This window comes from Budorcas taxicolor, chromosome 5 (assembly GCF_023091745.1).
Source record: "Budorcas taxicolor isolate Tak-1 chromosome 5, Takin1.1, whole genome shotgun sequence".
Lineage (NCBI taxonomy): Eukaryota > Metazoa > Chordata > Mammalia > Artiodactyla > Bovidae > Budorcas > Budorcas taxicolor.
In genome coordinates, this window is record NC_068914.1 from 4,107,221 (window position 1) to 4,129,566 (window position 22,346).

General features: G+C 44.4%; 1 non-coding gene across 1 annotated transcript; it reads right to left on the reverse strand.

The window, feature by feature from the left end:
• Positions 1 to 20,820: 20,820 nt before the first annotated feature.
• Positions 20,821 to 20,892, reverse strand: TRNAA-AGC (transfer RNA alanine (anticodon AGC)). Its single transcript has one exon. It is a non-coding gene; the product is annotated as a tRNA-Ala (tRNA).
• Between the last annotated feature and the right edge of the window lie 1,454 nt (positions 20,893 to 22,346).

The window sequence follows — 22,346 nt, forward strand, 5'->3', positions numbered from 1 at the left end:
CACAAATCTGTGTACAGCTTAGGGAAGGAAATTCCTGGGAGTGAAGAGTGAGGCAAATCAGTGGGGGTTTTAAGTTCACGTAGAGGAGAGGCGGATTCTGGCTGTGCATTGCACCGGCTCTACGACTCTGACCATCGCTTCACATGTGCAAGTGTGTGTGAGACAGAGATTCCTTAGCTTTTCCTGCACGGGTGGAGACTCAGCTGTAATCACTGCTTCCAAGTCACGCCAAAGCGAGTGCTAGAAAACCATCGTTTTATGATGTTCCTGGGTTCTATAGGCCAGGAATTCAACTGGAGCGCAGTACGGGTAACTTGTCTTTGCTTCAGCAAGACTGAGGACAGTGTTGGGGAGACCCAAAAGTCAGGAGAACACTAGGGCAGGTACTGGAATCATCTGGAGACTTCTTTACTCACAAGTTGGGTGCCGTTGAGATGGCTGGAAGGCTGGGATCCTACCTGCAGCTTCACCAGGATGGGGCTCCAGGTGGGAGCACGTCCATGGTGGCTCAGGGCTGTACCACCTTCTGTGACATAACCTCACACAGGTCACTTCCATGGTGTCCTGCTGGTCAAAGTCATCATGAGCCAGCCCATCTTCAAAGTAAGGAAACACAGTCCCCATCTGTCAATGGGCGAATATCAAAGAATTTGGTGGCCAATTCCTTAAACCCTGAACAAGGGGCTTAAATATTGATCAACTCACGCAGTCCTTTGTGCACGGCTGCTGTCTATAGCGCTGGATCGGGGTCCAAGGGGCCCCTGAAGGGTCAGGCCTCAATCCCTACTGCTGGGTTTCGGGGCAATCGGTCAGGTCCCAGGCAAGGCTCTGGGGAGTGATGATTCTTGTTTTCTGTTTTTGGCTCAAGCCCTCCCCTGAACTTTCTTCCAATGCTGAGTCCCTGAGTCACTTTCGGCCACAGCCCTTTAGAAAGGACGCAGGACCCTTCCACCCTGCAATCTACTGGAATGCTAGTTCTCTGGGTAGAGGAGTTCCTTGGGGCCCACCCCAAAACCAGCCTGACATGTCCAGACAGAAGCTTCAAGAAAGGCTGCAGTCAAGAAGACGGCCTAGGAAACACGGTGGTGCCCAGCCATGTGCCCAGCAAGGCCGTCTGTTTAGCAGAACCGTGCGGTTCACCCATCACTCCCAATGGAGCAGAATGGAGGACTCCGCGTCCCCACAGGGAGGAAGCAGCAGGGCTCTTCAGACTAGAGGGATGCTCTCTCCTCCTGGGGTCACAGTTAGAGCAGCCAGGGGTCACGCGGCCTCCCTGTGATGTGGCCCCTATGTAGCTGAGGGCATTCTCCGGAGAAGGGACCAGCTGACTCTCATGGTTCCTGGGGCAGAGGGCAACGGCTGGTAAAGGGACCTGGCCAGGACACCGGTAGTTTCCTCTGTATCTCCAAATCATTTTTGCTGGACAACAGCAAATACTTCTGATAAAATACTGCTGAATACTAAAATACTGCTTTTTGAATACTTCTGATAAAACGGACACATTCCTAAGGTACTTTTGCAATAGCTCTTCAGTATAGTTTTGTTTTTTGTGTTTTTTTTTTAACACATCTATGTTCTTCAAGATAATCGAGAGTCTGATCAGTTTGATTTCAGTAAAGCAGGAAATGGCAGGGTGTGTGTACCCTGCTCGTGGCTCTGTAATGAAAAGTGCAGTTTTGTTTTCTAACTCACTACAGTACATTATGAGGGGTTCCTAGGTGGCTCAACGGTAAAGACTCCACCTGCCAATGCAGCAGGTGCAGGAGACGCACATTTGATTCCTGGGTCAGGAAGATCCTCTGGAGGAGGGCGTGGCAACCCATGCCAGTACTCTTGCCGGGAAAATCCCATGGAAAGGGAAGGCTGGCGGGATACAGTCCATGGGGTCACAAGGAGTCAGACATGACTTAGAGCCTGAGCAGCACAGCACACTTTATATACACACGAAGTTTCTCTGCAATGCTGCAGAGAAGAGCAGAAGCCGAGTTCAGTGTGTTCTCCACATGATTTGAGACATCATTTTCACTGGGCACAGGATTCTGTGAGATATCCAGTGGACTTTCATAAATTCTTCTGCTTATACCATCCAGAGAGGATGATTTTGTTAGCAACCAAGAAATCTCTCTATTACATAGATTCCCTGCCCTTATAGCTTCAGAGGATAATTATCTGACTTTGTGTCTCCTTCCAAAAAGCTGTGCGCTCCTTTAGGGCAGAAACTTGGTTTTGTTCATTTGTGAACATGCAGTGGCTGGAACATAGCAGACATTCTGTGAATAATTTTGAACAAATAACAACAAGCAAGAGTATGGATTTTGAGGGGACAGAAGGCCCAACGGCCATCAAGTCTGAGCTAGTCCATCATCTCTGATTCTGAGAAGATTCTCTGGACCCTTTGGACTCCCCCAAGGAGGGATGTCTACTCAGCCAACCCAGCGAAACAGTCCTGAAAAGGATTTAATGGAGAAGGCACCTTCTCGCAACTCTCTTGGCACCTACTTGGCACCAGGCCCTGTTTCAGATTCTGACCCTGCAGTGGCAAACAAGCCCAGCACAATCAGTCCTTGATTGAGCCCCTTTATAAGAGCTCACCACCTCCGACCACTATCCCATGGAAATGCAGGCAATGGCCAGAACCAGGCACATGCCCACACGTGCCCACCAGAGCTAACTTCTTACTGCCAGAGGAATAGGGCCGGTATGCCGGGCCTGGCCTCTTCCACGTGTCTCCTTGAGCACCGGGTCATCGCTCGGCTGAGGTTGACTACTTGGACAAAATCAGGATTCCCTTGGTAAGACACAAAAGGAGGAATAGATTTGGAGGCAACATCCTACATTGTCTGTTACCAAGCAGTCTGCCTGTAACCAGTTTGGAGCTGGCCAGGTAAGCCTAAAGAACGCAATGCTTGAGCAGGGTCTCAAGAATGACTCACTGCTTATCAGTTAGACAGGACAGGAAGAACATTCCAGGCAGAGAGAGGAATGCAGTCATCCAAGAAGTCTGGTCTCTATCAGACAACAGGAATGATATGTTCATGCCAGTGGAGGTGGGAAAGCCCAAAGATAAAAATGTCAAGGGTCAAGTCAGGGAGGGCTTGAGCTATCAGGCTGAGAGGTTCAAACTATTTCCAGGGAAATGGGGGCCTTTCAGCATCAGGAAAGGGGTATCAGGGATGAATCTTAGTAAGATTTCCATCAGTAGTACAGAAGGTGAGCATGCCTGCATGATTCTGCAGTCTCAGAGCCAAGAGTGAAGCTTTTGCAACTACTGACAGTGATGCCCTCCACCTTTCCAGTCCAGTGGTTTGTGATCCTGAAGATAATTCTAGAGAAAGAAGCTGAGTCTGGATACTCTCTGTCCTGATCCTGGGAAGTGAAATCTTGCTATGCAGCTGTGATGGAGCCCCAGGCCACTGTATCTCTGTCTCCATAGTGAGGAGCAGATGCTGATTTCCACAGCTCTCATCATCGGCCTGTAAATTCTGAAGTAACTCTGTGAGCTCTGAGCCTGAGTATGGGATTCTGGGGACTTCCATGATCCCACGTAGATATCCAAGTTCCCGTGTAGGACTGGCCCAAAGTGGACCTGTCTGATGTCCTTGTGTCCCCCTGCCAGTCTATTCCTGGCTCTGGGCCTGGCCCTGGGGCTGAGCTCTGATGGAATTATGGGGCTACTAGCTTGGAGATTAGGGCTTGTACCATTTCTGCGATGTGTCCTGGAGCTGGGCTCCTATCAGCGTCTCTCTGACCTGAACTCCAGAGGTGCCTGACACTCAGCTTAACTGGACACACTCACCTCGCTCTGTCTAGGCCAGTCAGCTCTGACCAAGAGCCCTACTTTGTAGCCAAGCCTTTCTCTCCATAGCTCAGTATTTCTCCTAACCCTGGGATGCCTTGCTGCCAGAGTGACCAGTGTAGCCACGGGTGGACCATGACTGCCCTACCCCATTGCCCCTGTCTGCCATCTATAGCTTCTCACAGATAATTCCCTCTCCCTCACCTCCATCCCACTCTGCCATAAACTGATCCTAATTAAAACAGTCATTCATCTCAGCTCTGCCCCTGGTCTGCTGGGACATGGGCCATCATCTCCTAACCTAAGATGAACTGACCCACCCCAGACACCAGACCTCCATATTCCCGGTTTCCCTGTACCAGACTGACTGGGACCTGCTGCTCCCTGTTGCCCTTGCTTTCAGCCCCTCCTCCCCTCCTGGTTCCCTTGACAGACCCATTTCCAGGTCTGTGTTCTGAGGGGCAGACCCTTTCACACCCTGAGGGAAGTCACTGCTCCACCCTCTTCCCTGCCACCCCATGTGACCGTATGTGACTTGTAAGGCCTCCTCTGGCCCTCAAGAGCCAAAACCACCTTCACACAAGCAGGCAGAGCCCAGCACTTCATGGATGCGGCAGGGAGCGCCAAGCTGGCTTAGAAAGCCATGCTCACGGTGCCCTCTTGTGGCTTACTCAGATTAGCAGAAAGTCGAAATGTCAGAGTGGGAGCGGGCACTCACTGCCCCGAGGCGCCCAGGCAGGAGGGATGAGGGGCTGTGGCGGAGGGTCCCTGGCCTTCATCTGCACTGGGTACGGGCAGTTTCCAGTTTCCTTGGATATCAGCTTTCTGGAGTCTCCTCACTGCTAAGCAGTAAGCTTCTCCAGTTAGATTTCTAAAACGCTAACCTGTACTGACCCTCAGTCACGGCTGCAGGTACCGCCTTGCCCCACTTTGTTCCCTGGGGAGGGAAATGCCCAAGGCTACTTAGCCGGACACAATCAGGATACACCTTGAACTTCAAGGCTGCTGACATTCTTACTGACTCCTATATGTTTTTCTTTTTTTTTAATTTTTAAATTAGAGGGTAATTGCTTTACAATGTTGTTGGTTTCTGCTATTCAACAAAGCAAATCAGTCATAATGTTATATATATATATATATATATATATATATATATATATATCCCCTTCTTAAGCCTCCCTCCTTCCTGGTTTTTCTTTAATCAGATTTTTTTTTAATTTTGATTGAAGTATACTTGATTGAAGTATACTTCAAGTATATATATATATATATATATATATATATATATATAGACGTATACTTGATTTAGTTTTTTATACTTGTGTTAGTTTCAGGTGTACAGCCAAGTGAATTAGTTTTATATATATATATATATATATATATCCACTGTTTTGTTTTTAATTTTCTTTTCTCCTATACAGAGTACTGAGTAGAGTTCCCTACGCTACATAGCAAGTCTTATTAGTTTTAATTAATTACTTGTTAAATATTAAATGTAATGTGCACTGGTAAAAAATAGAGATAAATCATAGACATAGACTTAAAACCTTCTAGAACAGGCAGAATATCTTCTTACTTTACAATATGAAAATATGTCTTAGACAAGACACACAAATGAGTAATTACAATGGAAAGCACTGATAAGTTGGACCTTATTGAAATTTTAAACTTTGTCAGTAAGGAAATTAAAAGACAAGTTAAACTGGGAGAAAGTATTCATAAAACATACCAAGGAATTTGATCCCATAATATCTAAGCATTACTACAACTCTTAGTCAAAATGTATAAACTTCCAGTTATAAGATGAAGAAACTAGAGATCTGATATACAGCGTGGTGATCACAGTCTTCATGCTATACTATATACTTCATTTTCTTGGGCGCCAAAATCACCGCAGATGGTAACCTCAGCCAAGAAATGTAAAGACACTTGCTCTTTTAGAACAGCATATTAAAAAGCAGAGATATCACTTTGCCAACCAAAGTCCGTCTAGTCAAAGCTATGGTTTTTCCAGTAGTCATGTATAGATGTGAGAGTTGGACCATAAGGAAAGCTGAATGGTGAAGAACTGATGCTTTTGAACTATGGTGTTAGAGAAGATTCTTGAGAGTCCCTTGGACAGCAAGGAGTCCATCCTAAAGGAAATAAATCCTGAATATTCATTGGAAGGACTGTTGCTGAAGCTGAAACTCCAATACTTTGGTCACCTGATGTAAAGAGTTGACTCATTAGGAAAGACCCTGATGCTGGGAAAGATCGGAGGCAGGAGAAGAAGGGGATGACAGAGAACGAGATGGTTGGATGGCATCACCGACTCAATGGACATGAGTTTGAGCAAGCTCGGGGAGATGGTGAAGGACAGGGAAGCCTGGCGTGCTGCAGTCCATGGGGCCACAAAGAGTCGGACACGACTGAGCGACTGAACAATATACTTGAAAGGTGATAAGAGATCTTAGTGTTCCCAAAATAAAACAAGTAGTAATTTTGAGATTTGATACAGGTGTTAACTACCACTGTGGTGGTGATCCTTTTACAATGTATAACTGCAGCAAATCAACATATTATTTGCTTTCAGCTTACACAATGTTATGTCAATTATGTCCACAAAGCTGGAAACAAACAAGAATTTCTACAACTCAATAGTAAAAAGCCCAATTTAGAAGCATGCAAAGTCCTGAGAAAACACAAAGGAATATGTACAAGTGGCCAATATGAACATAAAAACTGCATGGCTGTTAGAAATTTCAAAAGGTCCATCTGTTTTGCTAGTGAAAAAGCAAATGGTACAAAGGCTTTTGAAAATAGTTGGTCATTTCTTATAAATTTAAATATAAACCTTATTAAATCATCCAGCAATTCCATTTTTAGGTTTTTATCCAAAAGAAATGAAAACTCATCTCCAATAAATAGACTTACAGGCAATGTGTATAGAAGCCTTATTCATAAAAGATAAAAACAAGAAACAATTCAATCATCTATCCACAGGGGAATAAATAAACAAATTGCAGTGTACACATCCTATGGAACACTGCTGCTGCTGCTGCTGCTGCTGCTAAGTCGCTTCAGTCGCGTCCGACTCTGTGCAACCCCCTAGATGGCAGCCCACCAGGCTCCCCCGTCCCTGGGATTCTCCAGACAACACTAACAGGCAATAAAAAGGAAATGAACTACTGATGCACATTACAATACAAAAGGATCTCAGAAACATGTTCTGGACCCAAAGAAGCCAGACATAAAGGAACACACAGTGCGTGATTCCATTTATACAAAACTAATCTACGGTGAAAGAAATCAGACCCTGGGAGTTGGGGATGGAGTGATGTAGCAGAGATTAACTAGCAGAAGAACAAAGGAACTTTCTGAGATGCTAGAAACATTTTAAATCTTATAAAGAGTGGGTCACAAAAGAGCATCCGTTAACCCAAACGTAATGAATTATAAAATTTAAGACTGGTGCATTTCATTGCATATGAGTTATTCATCAGTGTAAATATTATATTATAAATAAAGCTGTTATGAACATTTGAATGAAGTTTTTGTGTTGACCTAAATTTTCTCTAATAAATTTCCAGGAATGCAATTGTTGGATAATGTGATAAATGCAAATCAAGGACATTTAGGATGTTTGGGGTTGTTGAAAATATGCTGTAATAAACATCGTTGTGTGACTTCATACAGTACGGGATAGACTCCTAAAATATACTGCATGGATCAAAGGGCATGTAAAATTGTATTTGAGATAAATTTTGCCAAATTGCCCCCAAACTGACATTCTGATTATCAATAACGAAGCAAAGTACCAGTTTCCTAACCCTCTCACTAACACAGTTAATTTTAAAAATTTGATCATTGCTAATCTGTTGCCTAAAGTAACAAATTGACATTTTAATTTGTCTTCCTACAAGTGGTTTTCGTGATGCTTCCTGTGCATAAAGAGCTTTCTGTACTCGTCTTCCTATGAGTTTTCAGCTCACGTCCTTTCTTCCTTTTAGTGAGTTTAGTGACTCGGCCATGCTTCCGTAATTAATTCTCTCTCCCATTACCAGAATGTAATACCACGGTTGTTTATCGACTCATCAGTTGATGAACATTTGGGCTGTTTCTTCTTTCTGCTTATTATGAGTAATGCTGTTATGAATATGCCAATAAAAGATTTTTGTGTGGGCATATATTTTCAGATTCTTGGGTATGTAACTAGGAATGGAATTGGAGAAGGAAATGGCAACCCACTCCAGTACTCTTGCCTGGAGAATCCCATGGAAGGAGGAGCCTGGCAGGCTACAGTCCATGGGGTCGCAAAGAGTCGGACACGACTGAGCGACAAACTACTACTAACTACAGTAATTCTTCGGGCTTCTCTGGTGGCTCAATGGTAAAGAACTCACCTGCAGTTCAGGAGGTTCGGGTTTGATCCCTGGGCCAGGAAGACCCCCTGGAGAGAGGCAGGGCAACCCACTCTGGTAGTATTGCCTGGAGAATCCCATGGACAAAAAAGCCTGGAGGGCTAGAGTCCACGGGGTCACAAAGGGTCAGACACCACTGAAGCGACTGAGTGCACACACACACACACACATACATACACACACATACACACACATACACACATACACACACATACACATACACACATACACACATATACACACACATACACACACACACACACGTTATTCTTCATTCCACTTTTTGAGGAACTGCTAAACTGTTTTCCAAAGTGAATGAACCATTCTATATTTCCACCGGAAATGTATAAGGTTTCCAGTTTCTCCATATCATCACAAACATTTAGTATTATCTGTCTTTCTTATTGTAACCATCCTAGTGAGTTAGTGGTATCTTATTGTGGTTCTGATTTGCATTTAACTACTGACTAATAACATTGAACATTTTTACATGTGTTTTTGGCCATGTGTATATCTTCTTTGGACAAATGTTTATTCAGGTCTTCTGCACATGTTTTCATTAGGTTATTTGTCATTTGTTGGTGAGTTGTAAAGTTGCTTATATATTCCATAAGCAAGTCCCTTAGATTTATGGTTTGCAAATATTGTTTCCAATTCTGTGAAATATCCTTTGAATAGCAAAAGTTTTAATTTTGATCATATCCAGTCTACTTAGCTTTTCTCTTTTGCTCTTGTATTAGGTGTCATATGTAAGAATCCTTTGCCAAGTTCAAGGTCATGAAAATTTACCCCTAAAATTTCTTCTAATAGCGTTACAGTTTTAGTTCTTACATTTAGATTGATCCATTTTGAGCTAATTTTTGTATTTAGTGGAAGGTAATGGTTCAACTTCATTCTTTTGCATGTGAACATCAAGTTGTCCCAGTATTATTTATTAAACTTCTTTTCATTGAATTATCTTGACACCCTTGTTAAAAATCAATTAACAGCAAATGTGAGAGTTTTGTTTCTGGATTCTCAATTCTATTCCACTTCCAGTACCATACTGTCTTTATTATTATAGCTTTGTGATAAGTTTTGAAATCAGCAAAAGCAAGTTTGCAACCTTATTTTTCACTTTGAAGATTATATCAGCTTTTCTGGGTCACTTGCATTTCCATATGAATTTTAGAATTAGCTTGCAAATTTCTGAGAAAAGTGCAGGTGAGATTTTTACTGAGATTACACTGAATCTTTAGACCAACTGGGAAGTAGTACCATCTTAACAATATTACCATCTTAACCATCAAAATTCATGAACATAGGTTATCTTTCTGTTTATTTAGGTCTTACATAATTTCTTTTAATGGCCTTTTGTGGTTTTCAGTATACAAGTCTCGCACTTAACAGTCTGCCTCAGTCTTTACTTCCTGCTTTCTCAGCACCTCAAGATCAGTAAGAGGTTAAGCCCTATTCAGGTCTTGGGCATGCATACAACTCAGTACTTGCTAAAGGCTTTCAGGAAATCTTAGGCTTCTGTGATAGCTCAGTTAGTAAAGAATCTGCCTGCAATGCAGGAGACCCTGGTTTGATTCCTGGGTTGGGAAGATCCGCTGGAGAAGGGGAAAATTATCCACTCCAGTATTCTGGCCTGGAGAATTCCATACAGTCCATGGGGTTGCAAAGAGTCAGACATGACTGAACCACTTTCACTTTTCAGGAATTCTGAGTATATGCCAAACCTTTTTCCACGGCCCTATGAATACCTCATTCCTCAGTTTTCCTTTTAATATTTTGATCAGTTTCTTGTTAGCCCCAACTGGTATTGCCACTTCAGGCTGCTAATTATTTTTGACAAATATCCTCAGATTAGGGCTATTTGCACAGAGTGACCTCTGAACCATGTCAAATGCAAGTAAGCCCTAAGAAGAGAGATTTTCCAGGGAGTTGTCAGATTAAAGAATGACAATTCTTTGGGGATGGGGTTTTTGGGAAAGCTTAAAACCACTATGTCCTCTTCAGTGTTGGCCAGTCTGCTGATTTTTAAAGACACCAGGCTTGTGAGGGCTTTGGTTTTCAAACCTATCTTGGAGCTTGAGAGGAGGATGAGAATAAGGCAAGTGAAAACACCATAAAACTTGCTATTCTTATCATGATTTAGCCATTTCTCTTCAATAAATGATACCAAATTGTTGAAAACTTTTGGTTATTTCCAGAGCTCTGAAGAAATTGATTTCAACAATTTTTGCCAGCATCTTCATCGCTTTAATGGAGGAGCATATTTTCAGAGGTCTTATTTGGCTATTTTGGAAGTGCTCCTGTCAGTTTGAATTTTTATGTGATTTTTCATTTGTTTGGGGGATTTTTTAAACCCAGCTCTTAAAGGGATAGTTTTTCACTGGATGCCCTTAGAATTTTTTTATTTAAAGTCAAACATTCATTTACTAGGATCCATCTCAGGGTTGACCACTCTGTATTAATTTTCCTTTCAGTCAGTACATTCAAGTCTTCCTTTATTTCAGGAAAGTTGCTTTGAATGTTGATCCTAATATTTTCTAATACCTAGTTCAGACTTCCTTAACCAAGGGGGGACAGAACGTCCTCCTCTGCGTTGAATGGTCTCTGTCCTCTTTTACTGAAGGCTGCCTGTGTACCACTTGCAATTCAAAACAGGGCCTCTTTTGTGGAACCATCTCTGTACCCAAGGCAAAGTTTAGAGGCCCATCTGTGTTTATACAAAAATGATAATTATAAGGTAAGCATCTAATGCTTCAAAATTTGATGTCATTTAGTGACCTCAACTACCCTGTGAGATAGGTATTTTCTTCTTTTTACCGATGAAGATACTGTGGCTCAGAGCATAAAGCTGACTAGCCCACTGCCACCCAGCAGTTAAGTATCAGTAGACTTCGTCCAAAGTCCATGCGCTTGGCTAGTATGCACACTGATCCTTGCATCGGCCCCAACCAGGACACTGTTCATTGACTGGGAACACTTGCCACTTACCAGCTCTGCCAGCCTGAGAACAACGTGAGGGCTGGATCTATTTATCTTATTTTAAAGCCCCTTTCAGACTTTAGAACGGTTGTGGGAGCACAGCAAATATGTGACTATGTGCCCCCTCTCACTCTCCAGTAGGCAGGAAAGATTTTGCTAATTGAAATGGCATTCTTTCCCCTTTGCACCCAATTAGGACTCAGAATCTTTCTAGACCCAATTTTTAGAGCAGCCACCACCAACCTATTGGACCTGAGAGGCAAGTTGAAAGACATTTGCTGTTCCTTATCTAAATAGTAATAGTTCATAAAATGACAAGGCTGAGCCCTTGGGACAAATGTAGTCCATCAGATATTTCCAAGGGGGGACAAATCTTAATAGCCATAAAAATCGGGAAGTGAATATGAATATCAGAAAAATTCAGAAACTTTTGAGCTTATGGCCTGATGTAAAGCCATGGAGCCCTTATCTAATGGCACATTTGCATTCTTGTGTGAAGAAAGCAGATTACACCTTTTTGGCGTCTGCTTTCTACATTATTAAAATCCTAATATCTGATTTTCTAACAGTTTCTCCAGAATTGTCCTGTATGCCCCAGTCTCAGGGACCAAGAAAAGCCTGTCCCCACGTGCTTTGACTCCAATCCCTGTGACTGTTATGAGCATCAGGAGAGCAGCCCAGCCCCAGTGGGAAGGTCAGAAGTTTGTCCTGCAGACCTCAGGGAGCCCTCAGCCAAGCAAGACGGATGGTCTGGGGCCATGGAAAGCAGAGTAAGAGATGAGAAATGATGCAACCCTTAGCCCTAATTGGATTCCAGATTTCCGTGGGGTGTGCTATCATTGCTCACAAATGCAGCCCAGTGGCAGAATTGAGTTATCAGCCAAGCAGATTCCTGAGCCACGGATCATCCTGTCCTCCAGAATGTGATTAAAGACCCAGCAGTGCCCGAGAGAGCTCCGCAGATGTGGGCCCGGAGGACTGCCTTCTTCTGTTAAAACACAGGAAAAAAGAGGTCAGCAAACATTGTCTTAGGCCTGCCTACATTTTTCGCTGGCTCCAAAAGTTTGAGAAGTGAGGGGTGGGTAGGTGTATAGGTGTGTGTGTGTGTGTGTGTATGTGCACACGTGTATGCATGCTGGATCATATAATTAGCATGAATAGGTAAGAGTTGACTTCCTCTAGACCTCCCCCACCCTGAGTGTATAAGGAGTGCTGTATGAGGATGAGAAAGTAGGAAGAGACACGTCCCCACACCTCAGCATTCACATAGGTAATTAGCAAAATTCAGTAGAGTACCAACAAAATGCAAGGCCCAAAACTCAGACATCGTGTCCCCAGTCAGGTGATGGAAGAGGAGGGGAGCATCACTCCATGAAGGCTTACCATGTGTCAAGTGTGTGCTAACTTTTCATCATGCCATTAGCATGATGTAGCCAGCATAAGCAGGCTATGTTTACTCCACACACGTATATCCCTCATTCCCACCTTCCACGGAATTACACCATTAGCGATGCATTCTTCTGGGCCCATGCAAGTTGCCCAGAAGGGACTATAACCACATCAGTGGAGGGAACACAGAGGGATCCCTTAGGAGACAACTCCAGGTCAGCTATGTGATCATAGACAAATAGCTCTCCTCCTTGGACATGTTTTTCCTTCATAACATAAGAGGTGACAGTCTCCAAGTTCTCCTTCAAAATCTGACTTCTCAGTCATTATTTTGCAAAGGGCAGGTCTTAACTCCTGAGCCCACCAGGACAGAGCCAGGAAAAGCCTGCAGAGTTTGAACAGGACAGGATGCAGGACTCTGAGTTATTCCTCTGAAGGCTGAACACAGAAGGCTCAGGTTCTGGCCTGCATGGGGCCCCTTAACCTTGTCCTCTGGGGCCGCACACCTAAAGTGCCATAGTTTCTGCTCAGCTCAATAGGTCCCAATAGGTTGGCATAACAAGCAGGACAAAGTGGAGAGCAACAGCCCGCTAACTCTGCCATTCCCAGGGGTGACCTTGGGGTAACTTTCTCCCCTTCACTGTTTCTGTGCTTATTTCCCTTTTCACATTGCTTATTTCCCTTCCTGAAGTCTAACCCACCCCAACAGCATAACTTTCTGTCCCTTCCCCTTCAGGGAAGTTACTATATCTATACCCATTGTCTGTTAATTAGAGGGAAGGGTATCTGTCTCCTCCCCTGGAATATGAGCCTCATAAGAGAGGAATTTACCTCATCCATGTTTAATCTCTGATGCCTACAACATTGCCCAGTGTGTACTTCCAATATTAGCAATAATAAAACAGCAATAACAATAGTACCCCCATTCCTGGACCTTACTTTCAGAAGAGGAAAAAACCCTGGCTTGGACTCACATTCTAGGGCACCCAGACCATGGGCACCCTGTGACCTTGCTTTCCTGCGCCAGCCTGGCCTCTCCCCTAGGTCGAGTGCTGGCAGACTGGGCATGTTCCCAGCCAGGGTGCAGCCCTCCTGGGCATGGCCCTTCGAAGCCCAGACTGGGTCAGTCCAGAACCAAGCAGGCAGAAGTGCCCATACGTCCCCCGCTGCCCTGCTGGGTCTCAGGAAGCACTCACTGACAGGGCCCAGTCTTGTCGGTTCCCGCAGTGAGAGGCTGGGCGGGTCTCAGGTGGCCGCACTTTTACAGCTCAGGCTCACTCACCCCCATTAGCATGGAGACAACATGTCAGGCCAACCTGGAGGGATAAGACTTTGACAATTTCGTAGGAGTTGCAATAGTGCAGATAGAAGCTCAGGAATGGCTTCAATCTAAGAAAATGTGTGTGATCCTCTTCTCTGTAACTCAAGTGCTTGATCTCCCCTTCCCTTTGCCAATAAGACAAAGACAGCTCCAGCCACAAGTTCCCCTCTGCCCCATTCTTTCTGCGCAGTTATTTTCCTAACAGCCTCCAGGTCAGAGTGAGGAGAGTGCCCAGAAATGCCCTACTTTAAGCCAAATTAATTGCCCATATTTGAGGAGTTAAATAAGAGGCAGCAACCAATAAACCAGAGCCTCAAAGCCATGCTGGTCCTAAAGGTTCCAAAGGGTAAAAAGACTTTAGGGCCTTTGAGGATCAGAGTGGGCAAGTAACTTGAATAAAGTCACACAGCCAGAAGGCAACAAAGCCAGGATTTCACCCACTGATACCCCCACAGGCTGTAGCCTGCTGTAGCCTACTCACTGTGGGTTCTGTGGGATCGGTCCTGGTGTTGGTGTTATGAGCAAACTGATCACTGTGGCACGATGCCCTGCCATCAGGGTAGTGGATACCCAGCTGACCCTCCCTCAGCAAGCCTGATCCCCACCATCCTCCTGAGAATGATGCCCACGGCTGTTTCATTTATTCCAAGCCAAGGATGCAGGCCCTTTGAGTTTTTTCAGAGCCTGTAAAAATGTTTGAGACATAGAAACCATTGGGAGCGCCAAAATTCTCGAAAGTTATAAAAAAAATCTTTTGATGAAATGTGTAAGCATTTTAATCACATGTTTACAATTAGTTAAATGCCTACAATATGTAACATCATGTCAGCTAGGAACTTGTCATTTTATAGTAGTTATATATAACTCATGTGGTTATATATAAACTGCATTTAATGGTGGTGGATGGTAGTTTTATTGTTTGACATGGGGTGGGTGGAGCCCCCAAGAGATGGAGTATATTGGGCAGAGACTTTCTTAAAATGGCCCCAACCCCCTCCCTTACTCAGCTGAGCCATCAGGAAGCGGTCCCCTCCAAGGACACACCTCCTTTCCTGGGACATTCTCTGGCACCAAAGGTGGTTCAGTCAGACTGCTTCAGGAGTCAGCGACAGAGGCTTGTGGTCACCCCGCAGCGATGCGCTGCCCCCTCCAGCGCTCAGCTTTCGACCGTGGTGCAGAAATAAAACTGACAGGAGCCGCGAATAGGGCGCCTCTCTGCGCCAGGCCCGGAACCAGAGCCCTTGCACATGCCATCACAGCAGTGCTGTGAGCTGCTGAGAGGACACCGCAGCTTGCCGAGATCAGGCACTCACTCAGGCCCCATGGTGGGAGGAACAAGAACCACAGAAAACAAACATAAAACAAATAATAAAATGGTAGATTAATCTCAAACATCTTGATAATCACCTTAAATTACACGGTCTAAATGCATCAAGATGACAGAAATAAGCAAAATGGATTTAAAACGAAAACAACAATCCACCAATAAAATTCTCACTTCACAACCAAAAAATGCAATGAAATTCTTACTTCAGAAGCTGCTGTGCACAGAGAGCCCAGTCTGGTGCTCTGGCGGGATGGATGAGGGGAGGGGAGGGAGGCTACAGAGAGAGGGGATGGATGTATGATTATGGCTGATTTACACTGTTGTATGGCAGAAACCAGCACAACATTGTAAATATTTCTTTTAATTAAAAAAAATCTCACTTTAAATTCAATGGCAAAGGTAGATTAAACAAAGTGATGGGGAAAAAACAATGTAAAAATGAATTTTAAAACTAGGTGTGGCTGTATATTAACATCTGGCAAAGGGAACTTCAGAATAAGAAAGTTACTAGGAACAAAAAGGGATGCTATAAAATAATAAAAAGATCAGTTCAGGAGGAAGACATAACAATCCTACATGTGTGCACATCAAACAGCAGAGGCTCAAAATACATGAAGCAAAAACTGATGTGGCTGAAGGAGACACACAAATCCAAAATTATAGTCGGGAACTTCGCACGCCTCCAAATTTGTAGCAGCTGGACAGAAGTGCGGGTCATCGGGAGACACAGTACATGTGATTGGCATCTGAACCGAGGTCAGTCTGAGGGACTGAACCCCTAAAACTGGGCTCTGCTAACTTTGGGTAGTTAGAGTCAGAACTGAAGTTAATCGTAGGACACTGAGATGTGTCAGAGAACCAGAGATTTGGTGTTGTTTTTGGAGACTGGAGAATTGATTAGTGCTGGAAAAAATACCACACACTGAGCGTCAGAAGCAGTGTCAGAAAGATCACAGTGGCAAAGGGAACTCAGAAAAACAGCATGCTGGATCCCCAGTGTAATCCCACCAGTCCTTAAATGGGGAGGCTGGAGGCAGCAGAGGAAGTCACAGTGATGCCATGTGAGGACTCAACCCAGTCTTTCTAGTGATGGAGGTGGAGAGGAGGTACAAAGTCAAAGAAGGCAGACAGTCTCTAGAAGTTGGAATTGACAAAAAAAAAAAAAAGAAAGAAAGAAAAAAAAAAACCAGTTTCCCAGTAGAGCCTGCAGAACAGACATCGTCTTGCAGACACTTTAGACCAGTGAGACCAATTTCAGACATCTGTCCTCAGAACTATAAAATGTGTAATGTTTTAAGCCACTAAATTTGTGATAATTTGCCACAGCAGTGGTAGGAAAATAATACAGAAAGCATAGTTGGTAATTCTCATCTTATATGCCATGGGGCGTTCAATATGCCATGATTGCTGGTGGTGGTTTAGCTGCTGAGTCGTGTCTGACTCTTGTGACCCCAGGGACTGCAGCCTGCCAAGCTCCTTTGTCCGTGGGATTTCCCAGGCAAGAATGCTGGAGTAGGTTGCCATTCCCTTTTCCAGGAGATCTGCCCAACCTGGGGGTAGAACCTCCACCTCCTCCATTGCAGGCCGATTCTTTACCATTGAGCCTCCAGGGGAGCCCTATGCCATGACTAGCTCTATATTAATCAGAAATTCTACTTTCCTCAATTTAAGTCTGAATTTGGCACTAAGGAGTTCATGATCTGAGCCACAGTCAGCTCCCAGTCTTGTTTTCGCTGACTGCATAGAGCTTCTCCATCTTTGGCTGCAAAGAATATAATCAATCTGATTTCAGTATTGACCATCTGGTGATGTCCACGTGTAGAGTCTTCTTTTGTGTTGTTGGAAGAAGGCGTTTGCTATGACCAGTGTGTTCTCTTGGCAAAAGCCTATTAGCCTTTGCCCTGCTTCATTCTGTGCTCCAAGGCCAAATTTGCCTGTTACTCCAGGTATGTCTTGACTTCATACTTCTGCATTCCAGTCCCCTATGATGAAAAGGACATCTCTTTAGGGTGTTAGTTCTAGAAGGTCTTCTAGGTCTTCATAGAACCGTTCAACTTCAGCTTCTTCAGCATTACTGGTCAGGGCATAGACTTGGATTACTGTGATATTGAATGGTTTGTCTTGGAAACGAACAGAGATCATTCTGTCATTTTTGAGATTGCATCCAAGTACTGCATTTCGGACTCTTTTGTTGACTATGATGGCTACTCCATTTCTTCTAAGGGATTCTTGCCCACAGTATTAGATATAATGGTCATCTGAGTTAAATTCACCCATTCCAGCCCATTTTAGTTCACTGATTCCTAAAATGTCGATGTTCACTCTTGCCGTCTCCTGTTTGACCACTTCCACTTTGCCTTGATTCATGGACCTAGTATTCCAGGTGCCTATGCAGTATTGCTCTTTACAGCACTGGACTTTATTTCCATCACCAGTCACATCCACAACTGGGTGTTGGCTCCATCTCTTCATTCTTTCTTGAGCTATTTCTCCTCTGATCTCCAGTAGCATATTGGGCACCTACCAACCTGGGGAGTTCCTCTTTCAGTGTCCTATCTTTTTGCTTTTTCATACATTCATGGGGTTCTCAAGGCAAGAATACTGAAATGGTTGGCCATTCCCTTCTCCAGTGGGCCACATTTTCTCAGAACTCTCCACCATGACCCGTCCATCTTGGCTGGCCCTACACGGCAAGGTTCATGGTTCAAGGGATTAGATCTGATGGACAGCGTGCCTGAAGAACTATGGACAGAGGTTCGTGACACTGTACAGGAGGCAGGGACCAAGACCATCCCCAAGAGAAATAAATGTGAAAAGGCAAACTGGTTGTCCCAGGAGGCCTTATAAATAGCTGAGAAAAGGAGAGAAGCAAAGGAGAAAAGGAAAGATATATCCATCTGAATGCAGAGTTCCAGAGAATAGCAAAGAGAGATAAGAAAGCTTCCCTCAGAGATCAATGCAAAGAAAGAGAGGAAAACAATAAAATGGGAAAGACTAGAGATCTCTTCAAGAAAATTAGAGATACCAAGGGAAGATTTCATGCAAAGATGGGCACAATAAAGAACAGAAATGATATGCACCTAACAGAAGCAGAAGATATTAAGAAGAAGTGGCAAGAATACACAGAAGAACTATGCACAAAAGATCTTCATGACCCAGATAACCACAATGGTGTGATCACTCACCTAGAACCAGACATCCTGGAATGCAAGGTCAAGCAGGCCTTAGGAAGCATCACTACGAACAAAGCTAGTGGAGGTGATGGAATTCCAGTTGAGCTATTTCAAATCCTGAAAGATGATGCTGTGAAAGTGCTGCACTCAATATGCCAGCAAATTTGGAAAACTCAACAGTGGCCACAGAACTGGAAAAGGTCAGTTTTCATTCCAATCCCAAAGAAAGGCAATGCCAAAGAATGCTCAACTTACCACACAATTGCATTCATGCCACACGCTAGGAAAGTAACGCTCAAAATTCTCCAAGCCAGGCTTCAACAGTACGTGAACCATGAACTTCCAGATGTTCCAGCTGGATTTAGAAAAGGCAGAGGAACCAGAGATCAAATTGCCAACATCTGTTGGATCATTGAAAAAGCAAGAAAGTTCCAGAAAAATGTCTACTTCTGCTTTATTGACTATGCCAAAGCCTTTGACTGTGTGGATAACAACAAACTGTGGAAAATTCTGAAAGAGATGGGAATACCAGACCACCTGACCTGCCTCTTGAGAAACCTCTATGCAGGTCAGGAAGCAACAGTTAGAACTGGACATGGAACAGCAGACTGGTTCCAAATCAGGAAAGGAGTATGTCAAGGCTATATATTGTCACCCTGCTTATTTAACTTCTATGCAGAGTACATCATGCAAAATGCTGGGCTGGATGAAGCACAAGCTGGAATCAAGATTGCCAGGAGAAATATCAATAACCTCAGATATGCAGATGACACCACCGTTATGACAGAAAGCAAAGAACTAAAAACCTTCTTGATGAAAGTAAAAAAGGAGAGTGAAAAAGTTGACTTAAAACTCAACATTCAGAAAATTAAGATCATGGCATCTGGTCCCATCACTTCTTGGCAAATAGATGGGGAAACAATGGAAACAGTGGCTGACTTTATTTTTGGGGGCTCCAAAATCACTGCAGATGGTGATTGCAGCAATGAGATTAAAAGGTGCTTGCTCCTTGAAAGAAAAGTTATGACCAACCTAGACAGCATATTAAAAAGCAGAGATATTACTTTGCCAACAAAGTTTGGTCTAGTCAAAGCTATGGTTTTTCCAGTAGTCATGTATGGATGTGAGAGTTGGACTATCAAGAAAGCTGAGCACCAAAGAATTGATGCTTTTGACTGCGGAGTTGGAGAAGACTCTTGAGAGTCCCTTGGACTGCAAGGAGATCCAACCAGTCCATCCTAAAGGAAATCAGTCCTGGGTTATCATTGGAAGTACTGATGCTGAAGCTGAAACACAATACTTTGGCCACCTGGTGCGAAGAACTGACTCATTGGAAAAGACCCTAATACTGGGAAAGATAGAAGCAGGGAGGAGAAGGAGAGGACAGAAGTTGAGATGGTTGGATGGCATCACCGACTTGATGGACATGAGTGTGAGTAAGCTACAGGAGTTGGTGATGGACAGGGAAGCCTGGCATGCTGCAGTCCATGGGGTTGCAAAGAGTCAGACACAACTGAGTGACTGAATTGAAATGAACTGAACTGAACTGAATCAGAATTTCTAATACAGTGGGCTTAAGCTAACGATGAAATGTTCGGGCTTAGGTAGCAGTGAAGGTCAAGAGGTGAACTAGGCTGCCGATGAGCTAGATCCAGCCATCTCTCCCGTCATTAGAACTCAGGCTCTCTCGTTAGTTCCCCCTCTCACCACCGTCAGCCTCTGGGTTGTTTTTCTCAAGCAAGATCTCTCCACATGGTGGCCTAGAAGGACATTACAAGAGGAAATGTTCCATTTCCCTGCTAGAGGCAATCCCAGAGAAAAAGAGAGAAGTAAAAGGCCTGGGGAGGACGCTTTAATGACCTGGGTTGGGGAACATGCCCAGTGTTGAGGCCATTGCCGTGGCCAAGGAGATGGAGCGCATTGATTGACCAGCCAGAAGCACTTCCCAGCACAGCCTCAGGAGAGAAAGATTCCTTCCCCAAAGAAAGAGGGGTGGGAAGCATGGGAAGAGACCAAAACTGGCTGCCACAGTCCATTATCCTGAGTGAGGCTGATGAAATGCAGGTTTAAGGTATAATTACACAGTACAGCTAAATAACGGAAGAACTAAAACCCATTAGGGGGAAACCATACAACTTGGGGAAATTGAGGGAGGACAGAGAGGCATATTCGTGAAGCAATTTCTTTTTTTTCCATTGTAATGAGTGAGTGAAGTCGCTCAGTCATGTCCGACTCTTTGCGACCCCATGGACTTTAGCCTACCACGCTCCTCCATCCATGGGATTTTCCAGGCAAGAGTACTGGAGTGGATTGCCATTTCCTTCTCCAGAGGACCTTCCCAACCCAGGGATCGAACCCAGGTCTTCTGCATTGTATGCAGACGCGTTACCGTCTGAGCCCCTGAAGAATTGCTACACAAGAAGCCAAGTCCTAACTGGAGGTGCCGGGGATTGAACCCGGGGCCTCGTGCATGCTAACCATGCACTCTACCACTGAGCTACAGCCCCTACTTTCCATTGTAGGGGGTCAATAAATTTTCTACAAGTAATGGATTAAGGAGCAAGAGTACATATGCATGCTATTTAGAGTTACGGTGGTATACCAGAAGAACTAAAAATGGAAATGTTTAAAAGAAGTTTGCTTCTCGAGAATGAGGCCAGAGCTGGGGAACAGTGAGGCTGGCAACTGTCTCCTTTCATCATAAACTCTTCTGTCCTGTTTGACTTGTTCCTATTTGTATGCATTACCTTGATAACAAGATATATGGTGATCATGAAAAATCTTTAAATATTTGTATGAATGCCCTAAGCTTTGAAAAGGAGTAATGATCAATACCTAGCATTGTGACTCCATTTGAGATGAAACTTTAGGGTCAAATACAGATGAAGAAGATGGTTTAAATCATCTTTATTAGCATTTAAGTTACGCTTTTTAAGAAGTAAACTGCTTGGTTTTTTTTAATCTGCTAGGCTGAACCTCTAAGAGTTTGACCTACTAAGTTTCAATAAAAGATAGATGTCCCAAGGTTTAAAAAACAAACAAACTCATCAACTTGAACAACAGAAAAAGCAATTACAAATAGATGAAGGGATGAATGGATGGACCTCTTGTCAGCCCTCTTTCCATAGGAGATGCCTTAGTTTTCACAAGAAGACCTGCCCCTCTGCCCTTGATCTGTTTCACAGACATACGGCTCATCTGTGTCTGGTGTCTGTCCAGAACACTGACCACAATATGTTCACCCCTCTGCTCCTGCCAACTCTGGCCCTGATGGCTGACTGGAAGCTGCTGAGAGCAGCTAGCCAGCATCCCATTCACCTTTGCTTTCTCAGGGCCTGACATGATTCTTAGACTCTTGGCATAGATATCCATTTCTGGCTGCCCAGAATCCAGGCCTGGCTTATTCACACCCAATTTTTCTATTTACTTAGAGATTAAAGCCCCCCAGGAGTCCAAGTTTGAGAAGGCCCCTGAGGTCATCAGAATTCCTTTTCCTTTATCAGTCCCGGACTTTCCAGGCCATCTGAATCACCTGAACTGACAGGGACCCCATTCCTCGCTAGTAGCTGCTCCTTCTCCAGCCAAGTCAGTGGTCACTGAGCAGCCCCTACGAGCCCAGGCAGCTCCAGGACCAGGATGTGGGAGCCGCTGTGGCAGAGCCCAGCCTGCACTGCTAGCTGACCCTGAAGCAGCCAGGCTGTGGCCCTAAGGCTGCTGATACTTTGCAACCCCGGCCTGACGCTGACCTCCAGCTCTTCTCCAAGTCCCAGCTCACCTACATAGGGTCACAGACCAGACATTCAGAGAGGAGTTCCCCACTCTCCTCCAGGCTCCAGGTCATTTACTCACACCAAAGCTGGGAGATGTAAACTGGGAGTCATAAACAACCCTAGCTGACCCCACTTCTGTAATCTCCAGTCACTATCCCGGAGCAAGCCCGTGGCTCTCGCCACCCCCCGCT